The following is a 13,038-nucleotide window of genomic DNA, read 5'->3' as shown; positions in this document are numbered from 1 at the left end:
TAGTGCAAGCATGTTTGTAGCAAGTGGGTTTACAATACACGTGCACAGTCCTCTCTCTAATCCGCTCAGCCCTGTTCAGACAAAGGTCATTCTATCTCCACGGTACAGATGAGGAAACTAAGGGAGACTGAATGGAGTTGGCAGAGAGCCAGGATGAGGACAAGTCTCTCTAACTCATCCTCCACCCCACACAGGACCTCCTTGACAAGGACATTTGGACTAGAGCACCCCCCACTCCATCCCACTGTCCCAGGACTTTGATGTCCACCTTGCAACCCTGCCACTTCTGCTTGGCCTCTGCCTACAGCCTGGTCATGGCCCATTCCCCAGGCACAGCCCTCGGCCAAGTCCTCCCACCCCCTTAGTGCAGCGAGCAGCCTTCCTCTCTGGGTGCCCCATATGGATAAAATCCAATCTCACCCTTAAGAAACTGCCAGGCCGGTAGGGAGGTAGGTTCCAGCCAAGAGAAGAGCTGGTCGACCACAAGTGCAGGCAGTAAGCAGGACCAGTAAGGAGGTGCTGTGAGCTTAGGGAGGGCTTCCCAGGGGAGGCAAGCTGGAAGCAGCCTACGCTTGGAAGTGTAGGTCAGGAGAGTAAAGGGATGCCTTCTCAATGCCAACAGCAATGGTCTGTGCAGAGGAAGTCCTTAGAAATTATGTTCAGGGGCGCCTGGGTGGTGCAGTCGGTTAAATGTCCGACTCTGTTTCGGCTCAGGTCGTGATCCAAGGGTTGTGAGATCGAGCCTGTGTGAGCACGGAGCCTGCTTGAGAGTCTCTCTCCCTCTCCCTCTGCCCCTCCCACTCGCGCTCTCTCTCTCTCTCTTTCTCTCTCAAATAAATAAATCTTAAAAAAAAAGAAATTATGTTCAGTGCAGAGGGGTAAGAAGGTCCTTGGAATCACAGAGCGGAATAAATCCGGATTTTATCACTCACTTGTCCCTAACCCTGGATGAGATGCTTAACGTCTCTGGCCTCCATTTTCTCGCCTGTAAAGTGGAGATGACAGTAGTTATCTGGCAGATATTGTGGCAAAAACTAAAATGCATAGAGTATCTACACTGGGGCAATCATTATGGTAGGGAGGTAAGTAAGTAGTAAGTAGTACTTGCCGAATGGGAGTAAGAGGGTACTTACTCGGAAGAGTTAGCATCATCACCAGCACTGTCACTGCCACAATCATCACCATCTTGGGATCTTTGGGGAGTGGCCAGGCTACTGTGGTGTAGAAAGAGCTGGACAGGGAGGTGGAGGCCTGAGTTTCAGCCGCAGCCCTGCCCCCACCCCCCTTGAGGGCTCAGCCTCCCGATCTGGGAGAGTAGCCAGTCGGCAGTGCTGGCCACCCCTGCGATGCCACCCTTCTCCCCGCTCCGGGCTCAGGGACTTGGGGAGGGCTGCTCTCCTGCCAGCCTCCGAGGAGCGCCCTGGGCCCTCCCTCCTCCTCTGTCATGATGTGCCAAGTGGTCTCCTAGCATCCCCACCCCTCGGGGTGAACCCCTCTGGAGCAGCTGGGCTTGTTCTGGGCTCCCGGAGAGCTAATTGTTTCCGGTTGGAAACGTAAGCCTACTTGCCTGATATGAATGACAACCGCCTCCCCCCTTATTTGTACTTTCTAAAGCACCTGTGATCCACGACTTTGCCTTGTCCTCTCCGAGGCCCCCAAGAAGAGACCTTTTACCCTCTTCTTCAGAGGAGGAAACTGACTCTGGTGGAACAGCCATGTGATGTCTGAGCTCTCGCCAAAAGTTAGAGCTGAGTTGGAATTGGAGCTTGGCTTCCTACTTCCCAACCAAAGACAATAATCCCCATTTTATCAAACACCTAGAACATCACAGCTGAAGGATCCTTGAAGAGCTAAACATCTAAACCAACCCCTCTGTGTAAAGATGGAGAAACTGAGGCACAGAAGGCATATGGATTTCCTTCCGTCTCACAAAGCAGCAGCAAGCTGCCCTGGCCCCATGGTCCCGCTGGCCACACTGAGCGTCTCAGGAATCCTGCAGCTGATGGCATGCAGGGACTCAGAGAACTCAGGCGTGGAGCTACTTTTAGCTCCAGCTCTGCTCTCGACTTGTGGAACAGAGCCCACACCCCTTTCTGTGCCTTGGTTTTCCCATCTGTACAGGGAGGGCTTAGTTTAGATGTAGGTACCCAAAGATCCTTCAGCTCTAGTGCTCTAGTTGTCAGTAAAAATCAGGAAATGATTTGTTTTTGTCTCTGAAGCTGGCCACGTCCCATGTGTCAGCCCTTCCCCCAGGAGTGTGTGAGCTGCCAGTGCTCCCACCTCCAGCACAATGGGTTAATTCAACACCCTTCTGGGGAAAACCATTTGTATTTTTAGACTCTAGGAGATGGATGCCAATGATTAGGCACATATTGCTTGGCTCATAGAGCCAAGCCCATGGAATTAATCAACTCATAGTATCCAAACCCAAAAAGATAAAGATGCCTTTGGCTGCATTAAAAGACAAATGAACAAAATAAAAAAGGTAATAGGAACCCAAGGAAGGAGGACAGAGGATTCCTGTTAGAGCCAGGGCCCCTTCAGCTCCTGTAGCCAAGGGTCACCCTGCTGACACCCCCCCCCCCAACCTGGCCCTTCTTGCCTTCCTTCAGGGCAGCTCCCCGAGGACCCACCTACCATGCTGTGCTATGCTGTGCCATTGGGGCTGACTCACTGTCTCTTTGAGGATCCTAAGGTTGCTGCACCGGGTCTCAGATGTCAAGCTCTTCAAGTAGGTTCTGGCTTGGGGAGCCCCCATTCCCACCACAGCCCCCATGGTTAACACTCCAGCGCCAGCTGCCTGTCAGCTTCCCAGCCCTCTTGCCCAAGGAGTGCCTCATATATGGCTCATTTCCTCCCTGTACCCCTCAGGGGCATGAAGAAGCCACTTGGAAAATTTGATCTATTCAAGCTCTAGGGCTCTGGGGAGCCAAGCAGAGAAAGGAAGGGGAGAATGAAGGACAAAGGAACTGAGGGAGGAAGGGAGGGAGGATGTCTTCAGCACTTCAGACAGCTCCAGGCCTGGCTTGTACTCCCTGGAGGAAAGAAAGATAGGCTAATGCTAAAGTAACCAGCATTACTGAGCATCCAGTATGTGCCAAGCCCTGTGCTGGGCAGTATTTATACAACCCAGTGAGAGAGGTATTACTGTTATTCCCATTTAATAGATAAGGAAAATACTACCCAGAGAGGTTAGATAATTTGACCAAGGGCACAGAGCTAGTAAATGGTAGGGCCAACTACACATCCAAGCTTCTGCTCATCACAACACATTGATTCTTTGGGATTATAATGGTGATTTTTCTGTCTTCATTTTTGGGGTGGACCCTTCTATGGAAATAGATACCACAGTCCAGTGGATTTTCAACTTTTCCTTTTCCACCTGTTCTCTCCTACTTAGGCAAAATTGACCTTTACTAAGTACACAAAATATTTACCATGTGCTAGTGATCCCAACTCATTTAATTCTTACAACAACCTTGTAAAGTGGGTGTTGTATTTTGCTTTGTTCACATCACTTAATTCATACTAACAATATTTACTGAGCACCTACATGTTTCAGGAACTGTTCACTTAAGATACACCAACAAACGAAAGAACCAAAGTTTTTTTTCCCCTAACAGAACTAACTTTCTAACAGGAGTAGGGCATCAACACACAATACACGTGATAAATAGATTTATTTTTTATTTTACAAAGTGATAGGTGGTATAAAAAAAGAAAAAGTAAAGAAGGTAATAATGTATTATAATTCAGTATAAGTATTTTCGATATTGCTACACAATCTTCATATTTATCTCAATGGTCAAGGAACACACTGGGTGGATGTGTCATAAGTTAGTAATTATCTTTTTGTTGGATATTTTTAGCCCTAATCTTGTTCTGGAAGGATTTTAGGGTCCTTGTTGATGTGCCAGACTCATGCCTGTTTGCTCTCAGATCCATTCACTGACCTCCCCAAACCTGACTGGGCTCCGGATAGGGAGGTTAGAGAGGGCCCTCTGTCCCACAGAGAGCTGACCTTGAAAACTTCATTCCCAGCTTCCCTTGCCCCTGGTTTCTGGCTGGATCTAGCCAAAAGGAGACACTCACAGGAGACTGGAGGCAAGGGGAAAGAGAGAAGCCAGAGATGCCCCACTCCCACCCCCGCCTGTGGAAAGTATCCCAGTGACGGCTATGTCTCTCTGGTTCTGGCCTCTTCAAACAACCCTCTGGATGCAGCTCCAATTTCTGGGCTCAGGTACTACCGCCTCCTTCCCCCCTTCTCCCTTCCCCAGTAGGGGTGGTAGAGATTTCCTACTGTTGCCAATGTCTGAACTGCTTCATATCCTAACATCTTTGTAATCACTCTGCCACTATTGATATACTGATGAGGACTATGTTTTCCAGAATATACCATGACTCATATACTCTATATCTGAGTTGTTTGCAATTTCTCACCATTATGAATAATTCTTTAATAGATATCATGCCTTTATCATCTTTTGAATTTTTTCTTTATGATAAACCTTCAGGAATAGCCATACTAGATCAAAGAATAGGAACATTTTTAAGGTACTCATTACATATTGCTTCATATTATAATGTATTAATGTCAAGGTATTCTTTAGGTAATTGGAGACGTTTGAATATGGACTGAGCAGTAGCTGATACATGGTTATTCTTAAGATTTTTAGGTGTACTAATGGCGAGGTGGTTATGTAAAGAAATTTGCCATTTGTTTTCAACTATGCATATTTGAATTATGTAGAGGGAAATGACATGATGTCTGGGGTTTTGAAATTATCGTACAAAAGGGAGAGAGATAAATGAAGCATGAAAATATCTTAATTTTTGAATGTAGGCTGTGGTTGTACTTGGGTTAATTATAACTATTCTTCCTACTTTTGCTTGTGTTTGAGAACTTGCATAACGAGAAAGTAGTGTTAATACCAATTAACAATGTAGGTATACAAATTTCACCAAATCTTCTTCAACATTCAGTATAATAATTTTTTTTAAGATTTATTTATTTATTTAAGAGAGAGCATGCACAAGGGCTAGTGTGGGGTGGGGGGAGGTGCAGAAGGAGAGGGAGAGCGAATCCCAAGCAGATTCCCCTCTGAGTGCAGAGCCCAACTCAGGGCTTGATCCCACAACCCTGAGATCATGACCTGAGCTGGAATCAAGAGTCAGATGCTTAACTGACTGAGCCACCCAGGCATCCCCAATTTTTTCAATTTAACCAGCATTTAAAAAAATCATGCATTGTATTAGTTTTTTATGTTGTATGACAAATTACCACAATCTTAGTGACTTAAAACAGCACATGTGTATCATCTCAGTTTCTGTGGATCATAGGTATGGGTGCAGCTTAGTGAGACTTCAGCTTAGGGTCTCACAGGCCACAGTCAGGACATTGGTCAAAGCTGAGTTCTCATCTGGAGGCTCAGCTAGGGAAGGATCTGCTTCCAAACTTCCTCAGTTTGTTGTCTATAGGATTCATGAGAACTTGCTTCTTCAAAGCCAGCAACAGAGAGAATCTTCTAGCAAGATAGTCTTAGAAAACATAACGTAATCTAATGCAACATAATCATCAGAGTAGCATCATACCATATTCTTCACCATATTCTATTGGATCGAAGCAAGTCACAGGTTCCACCCACACTCAGAGGGAGGGGTTATACAAGGGCACAAATGCCAGGAGGCAGGAGTTGTGGAGGCCACCTTAGAATCTATCCACCACAGGTATATTATAGTGGAAGAAACTGACAGCCTGGAGGAGTTCATTCCACAGCAAACTGGGTCAAGGCTAGAACCAGAACCCAAGCCTCCCTATGAAAATCAACATCACCTTCTTTATGACTTTGCTAAAGGGAGAGGAGAGCCATCTTCTTTTCTTCCCCCCATACTCCACCCCTAACTTCTATCATCTCTCTCTCACTCTCTGCAATACCCCAGGCAGGACCCTGTTCTCTAGTCTAAAATCTTCTATGAGGAAGGTCACATAAAGATCATTCTTGCACTAACGGACCAATGGTAGATATAAACATACTAGGATTTCCAGCCTGGGGTATCTGCTGGACTGATACAAGACAACAAGGCAACAAGATGATTTGCTCCAAGAGAATGAAGGTTGACTCTTAGACACTTGGGCCATGAACAATCACTGGGGACAGTTTTTGAATGGAAGGAAGAATCAGTTATTATCTCAGAGTGGGTAAACTCATCCTGGCACAGTAACCAGGAGGGAACTCTGAGGTCTACAGACCTCGGTTAAGATCCTCAACCCATCATTCTCTCTCCGAGTAACCCTAGGCAAGTCACTTAGCCTCTCTGGGCTTCAGTTTCCTTACCTATAAACACAGTGATACTATTATAATATCTATCTCACAGGGGAGCTGTGAATGAGTGTTAAAGCATTCAGTAAATTATGGACACTAATGACAATAATCACTATCATCACCATTCCAAACACTTACTAGATGCAGATACAGATCACATGATTCTAAAAAGAAAGTGCTCAGTGCCCTTGAGTCATACAGGAAAGGGGGATGTTTAAAGAAAGAAAAGTTTATACCAGTCAGGATCCCAGCTAGAAGCAGAGGCACATGCAAAGTAGGATAATTCAAGGAGGATTTATTTACCAAGGAACTGTTAGCAAAAGGATATAGAATCTAGTGCTATCACCTGTGGTTAGCAGTAGCAGAGCTGCTACCATTCCTGGCCCCAAAGGGGGGTCGGGCACCGTTACTAGACCCTAGGAGGATAAAGTCATGAGAGAAGGCTGCCTTGATGGAGGCAATGACCTCTGGTTGAGGGATACAGCCAGCTCGAGACAACCCTGCAGGGAAGCAGCAATGGAAACAAATCTCTTGACCTCGCTCCTTTTGATCTCCCAGGTCTCTCCTTGGTCAAACCCAAGCAGAAACCAGCAGGCATGGAGGTTTGATGGTGAAGCCAGCCTCCCAGGTCAGAGTAAGGGAGGGGGAGAGATCACCTGGCAGGCAAAGGGAAAGTATGTGGTACAGTCTCTACCTGGTGTAGTGATCCAAACCCTCATTCCCGAATGAACTGAGTCCTCAGTGGCCTGCTCTTTACTGGGTTGCCCTATTCACTATTGACCAGAACCCAGTGGCAAGAGAGGACTAACAGGCTCCCCAGTTAATGTCCTGGGTGCTGGTCACAGTCCTCCCTGCCCCATTGTAAGACAACAATGACATTTTCTCATAGCAGTTGGGACCCATCATTTGACTCATATAGTCGTGAATTCCGTTCTCTGCCTGTTGATTCAGGGTCATGAGGATCCCAAAATGGTCAAGGGACAGTTTCAGCTTCCAATTCCTAAGATGAATTACTGCGTCCTCCGGTGAAACTGTTCCTCTCCTAGGAACTAGGTGCTCCAAACTGCCAAGTCCAAGATCAGGCATAGGTGGCAGCAAACATTCTTCCAGTGAGTTTGTGGGTTAAGAGTGAGAGATACCACTGCTCTTTATTTTTTGGTTTCCAACCTGTGCATTCTGTCCATAGGAAGACAGCACACTTGGTCACTAGTATAAAGCATATATTGCATCCTGTAAGTACAAGCTAGTGTCTCCAGCTCATTCTATAACTGAGCGTCAGCAGACCATTCCACAATCCCATCAGGCCAGATGCTTCTGGATGATGGGAGATGAAGCTCAACCAGTGAGCCCACTGCTGCAGCTTGTTTGCAGTCAGATGCTCCCCTAGTCGGATCACTGTTGTAGAAGACACCATGGTAAATCCAGGAATAATGGTTCTGGCAAAAGCACAGTGGGCAGGGAAAGCAAATCTATACACAGTTACAGCCCTATCTCTGTGAGTAGGAAAAAGTGTTGCCTCCTCTGTGAGGGGAGAGGTCTGATATAACCGGTAGCTGGCTGATCCTCCGAGGTGCCAGTTTGTCTGTTTGGCATGGCCTCTACTATTGGCAGGTTGGGCACTGAGCTGGGGCAGTGGTCAGATGAGGCACGGAAGTCCGTGTTACGGAGCCCACACACAGCCTCCATTCTGGCTGTCGGGGCCACTTTGTATGGCCATTGAACAAGCGCTTGGGGCAGCCGGGAAGAAGATGACTGATAGCCACAGCTCATCTTGTCCACTGAAGTACTGAGGGCTTCCTCTGTCATAGATACCCTCTGGTGGGGCATTCATGTGGGATGTGTATCTTCACACCCTGTGACGATACTGAGATCCATCCACATACCTCATTGACACCAATTTTCCAATTTCATTTATACTAAGACCTTGGTCATCCAGATGACCAATTATCAAATACCCATGAGTCAAAGTGAATTAGGTCCTCAGGCCATCTCTCCTGCACAAAATTTTTTTTTAAGATTATTTATTTATTTATTTGACAGAGAAAGAGAGACACAGCAAGAGAAGGAACACAAGCAGGGGGAGTGGGAGAGGGAGAAGCAGGCTTCCCACCGAGCAGGGAGCCCGATGCAGGGCTTGATTCCAGGACCCTGGGATCATGACCTGAGCTGAAGGCAGATGCTTAACAACTGAGCCACCCAGGCGCCCCCTTCTGCACAAAACAGACAATGAGAGGGACCCCCTGAATTTCTGCCCACTGGGAAGATTTCCCTTCATCACTTGGGTCTAATACAGCTGCCATCCACAGCGTATCATAGTACCCATCCATGAACCAGGTGCACTTTTTTCTCCTCCACTAACTGATGATAAGGAATTCCTAATAAGGTCATGGGTACGGGTTGAAGGAGAAGTGGCAAAAAGCAGGGGTAGGTACCATGGGAGTTTGAACCATCTCCTTGGTCTCCCATTTGCCACCTCCGTTTTATTAAGGAGTGCTTCTGTGCATATCAATATTATTGTTCAGGGGATCAGATAACACCCAATTCACTTGTCAGCTCTGGTGGCGCGGTCACTGGGTGTTTGCAGTGTGTTTCAGTCTCTACCAGGGCCAGGAGCAAGTCATAAATTTCTTCCTAAATGGATAGAAGTTGTCCACAAGAAAGAATATGGCTTGGGCACCTGGGTGGCTCAGTCATTAAGCATCTGCCTTCGGCTCAGGTCATGATCCCAGGGTCCTGGGATCGAGCCCCACATCGGGCTCCCTGCTCCGTGGGAAGCCTGCTTCTCCCTCTCCCACTCCCCCTGCTTGTGTTCCCTCTCTCGCTGTCTCTCTCTCTCTCTGTCAAAATAAATAAATAAAATCTTTAAAAAAAAGGAAAAGAAAGATTATGGCCTTACTCTATACCACCACCACCGCACTCCCCGCCGTGAATGCATCCCTTATGCTCTAGTGAGGGGAGTATACTCCAGCTTCTCCTAGGGCTGTGAGCAGGTTGCATATAATAGATCCATTGCAACACATTTACTTTCCTGAGACTTCAGACTCTTTCCTACACAGAATTCCAAGGAAGTTCTGACATGTCAACCTCATCTCATGAGGCCATCATGTGTTTAAATTTCACTTAGGCAAACTAACAGATGATTAAAACCACTCTTAGGGACGCCTGGGTGGCTCCATCGGTTAAGCGTCTGCCTTCTGCTCAGGTCGTGATCCCAGGGTGCTGGGATCGAGTCCCGCATGGGGCTCCCTGCTCAGCGGGAGGCCTGCTTCTCCCTCTCCCTCTGCCTGCCGCTCCCCCTGCTTGTGCTCTTTCTCTCTCTGATAAATAAATAAATAAATAAATAAATAAATAAATAAATAAATAAAACCCTTCTAGGTGATCAAATGAAAAAATTAAACCCCAAATACCAGGCTAGGGCATCTGTCAGTGAATTTGGCCCAGTCAAGTCTTACAATTCTTCCCCTTGGTCTAACATCCTTGGAATCCACTCCCACAGGCTCCTGCCAATATAGATTGACAAAGTCTTCTAAGAATTTCACTGTATAGACAATCTTCTTGCGCTGTAGGCTTTGTATTTCTCCTCCATGCCACACTCCAGTTATGGGCTTGGAGGCCATTAAGAATGATAAGCATATATTCTGAGGAGCGTAGGGATCCGCTTCTGGAAGGACTGCTCCTGGTTGGACCACTGGAAGTCTTTTATGCAGAGAAGGGGGTACATTCAGACAGGTATGGAGGGACTGCCTCTGCCGGCAAAGGAGGTTCAGGGGAATTTGCAGGTGGAAGTTCTCAACCCCAGCCATGTCTCCCCAATGCCTTCTCCTTCCTTGTTAATCCCTCACTTAATGCGAGGCGCCTGCGCTGGGGATGCGGTGCCTCTGCAGCCTTTACCACCAGAACCTGGGTTCGGTCCTGCTACCCCCGCCCCAGCCCCAGGGCATAAGGGAATCCTTCAAGCTCTCATGGGAGCCTTCTGCTGTTTACGCATCTTCTCAATTCCATGGTCATAGTTTTTCATTTATTTCCTCTATATTTTCTCTTGGGCTGTAGGAAGAAGCCAGGTGCCTCTGCTGTCTTTATAAAGAGTATTGTTGCCACAGGGCCATGTGCCACAGCCACCTGATACACCGACTGGCCTTCCAAATGCACGACATCCCGTGTGACTACTAATGATCACCTGAGTCATGGCGCTTCTACTGGATGCCGTGAGTTGCCTCCTGTTTGCCTCAGCAAGGAGATTATCCCCGCATTGCTCAAATACAAGACCGACTCAATTCCCGAATCCTGTTTGAAGGGTCTGCTTCCTAAAGCAGCTCCTGGTGCTCAGTCAGGGTCCCAGCAGGAAACTGAAGGCACACTCAAATTAGGGTAATTCTAGGAGGGCTCCTTCACAAGGGCCTATTATCAAGGTGGAGATGGGGGTACTGTAAAGAATATTGTAAAAACTCGAGGCTAATGGTAGCAGAACTGTTGCTTTCCCAGGCCCAAAGAAACAGGAGGAGAGAGCTTTCCGGAGCCCAGAAGACAGCAGGCTGCCTTGAAATGCGGAAATGCACACCCAGACTGCAGCATCCCTGCAGGGAGGAATCCAGGGAGTGAGAGGCCCCGATGATGCTGTCCATACAGGCCAGCCCCCTGGAGCTCAAAGGGGTGGTTAAAGGTAAAGTGCTGATCTGGGTGGGCAAATGGAAGATGCTGGTACAGCCACTTTACCCCCGAGAGTCAGGAACCCATAGCTTTAGTCCATCCAGAAGGGGAGGTTTGCCCAGGAGCAGATCACAGGAGTGCACCTAGGGAGAAAGGGGCAACACTGGCAAATGTGCAGAGACCAGAGAGTGCCAGGTACATCCAGATGTTGGCTGTGTGCCTAGAAAGAGGGTCTGGGCAAGACACACAGCTCATGGGCAGGCCTGGCTCAAACCTGGACCCAAATCTCCACCCATCTGGAAGACTCCCTATTTCTGGAGTCCATCTTCCTGCACTGGGCATCCAGAGACCTCAGAAAACTCTTCTCTCAGTGGTCTATCCAGGGCTGATGGCTCCAGCTAGGACCCCACACATTCTACCCTGCTGCCCACCCAGGATCCACAGCCTTCCGGCCCTGCTCTCACCAGGGTTCATCTGACCAACTAAGTCTTTAATCAATTTGTCCTGAGTGCCCGGCCCTGCAATCAGACCTGGCCTCCATGCCTAATGGGGCCATGGTCTGGTGTCTGCCTCCCGAGAGAAAGTCCTGGGGCAAAAGGTCTGAGAGAGAGAGTGCAAGATGCACACAGAGCCCAGCGGAGGGGACCAACTGCCTGGGCAGAGGCAAGGAAGGCTCTGGGAGGAGGTGTCACCCGACGAGTTCTCAGGAGTCCGAACCAGTTTTCCACGTGGATAGGAGAGGAAGGTAGCTGAGCCAGTGGGACCAGCAGAGACATGTGTCTGGAAGTAAGGGAGCATGGAGAACACCGGGCTTCCTGCGGCTGGGGACACGGCAAGGGACGAGTCTGGAGGGACTAAATGAAAAAGGGCCTCAAGTACTAGGCTCAGTTTAGATTTTACCCTAAGACAAGGGCAGGTGTGGGGGGAGGCACATAGGGTGCATTTTCAAGACCTTCCTATTGAAAGTACATTTGCACTTTCAAGACGTTACTATCGTTGTCCCCATTTTACAGATGAGGAAACTGACACTCAGGGAAGGTACATAACTTGCACAAAGTGACCTGGCTTGTGCAAGACGCATCCATACATTCTATGAGCATATTATCTCTGAATTCTTGGGGAGACCAGCAGAGTGTGGTCCAGTTATCTAATGCTGGGAAACATCCTCAAATTTAGCCCTACCTACCCACAACAACAATCCCATCCCCAAACTCAGCCCAACCCTACCACAACAACAGCCATTTCTTTTGCCCGTGAATCTGCAATTTGGTCAGAGGCTGGCAGGGAAGGTTTGTCTCTGTGCCAGGGAGCATCAGCTGGGCGCTTGCCGGAGGCAAGTCCTAGGGGTGGGAGCATGTCTGGGAGCAGGAGGCTGTTCCTGGGAGGGCTGGTCAGGTCTCCGCTGGTCTCGCAGGACCTGGCGGAGATGGAGTCACAAGCAGAGGGCAGTTGTCTGGCATCAGGGTTGAGACCAGGAGGTGGCTCTTCCTCTCCATCTTAGAGGGCTCTCTACAGGGGTCTTAGAGTCCACACCATCTGTCCTCCGGAAAAATGCCAGCCCTTAGCTGAGGAAGGAGCTTTACATGGCCTCAGTTCCACCTCTCGGGCAGTATCTCTACCCATGCTTGCACACCTCCACTGGAGACACTCACTGCCCCTGGACCAGCTGCCCTGCTCGGGGCTGCTTGCTGTTAAGGCTTCTGTCCTGCCTCCCTCTGGCCTCGACACCCAGGTCCCTGTCCTACACTCTGCCCACAGAACAAGCCTGCCCCTCGTCAACTTCGTCAGCCCCAGATAGTCAAGAAGCATCACAAACATAAAGTACCAATAAATACTCAAAAGTCAGGATAATCACAATAATGAACACACAGTGCATATTATGTTTAGGGCTGTTCTAGGTGCTTGGCATGTAATAATTTGTTTAATCTTGACACTCCTAGGATAGACCTCCTCTGTCTTGTTCATTTCTGGGTCCCCAACACCCTGTCCAGCACTTACTAGCTAGAGCATATGTTGAATTATTGCCCCTATTCGGTGATGAGAAGACCAAAGCACAGCGAAGTTATTA

This window comes from Mirounga angustirostris, unplaced genomic scaffold, assembly GCF_029215605.1.
Source record: "Mirounga angustirostris isolate CCGP_5_RB_7025 unplaced genomic scaffold, mMirAng1.0.hap1 SCAF_13, whole genome shotgun sequence".
Classification (NCBI taxonomy): domain Eukaryota; kingdom Metazoa; phylum Chordata; class Mammalia; order Carnivora; family Phocidae; genus Mirounga; species Mirounga angustirostris.
This window is presented reverse-complemented; position numbering follows the sequence as displayed.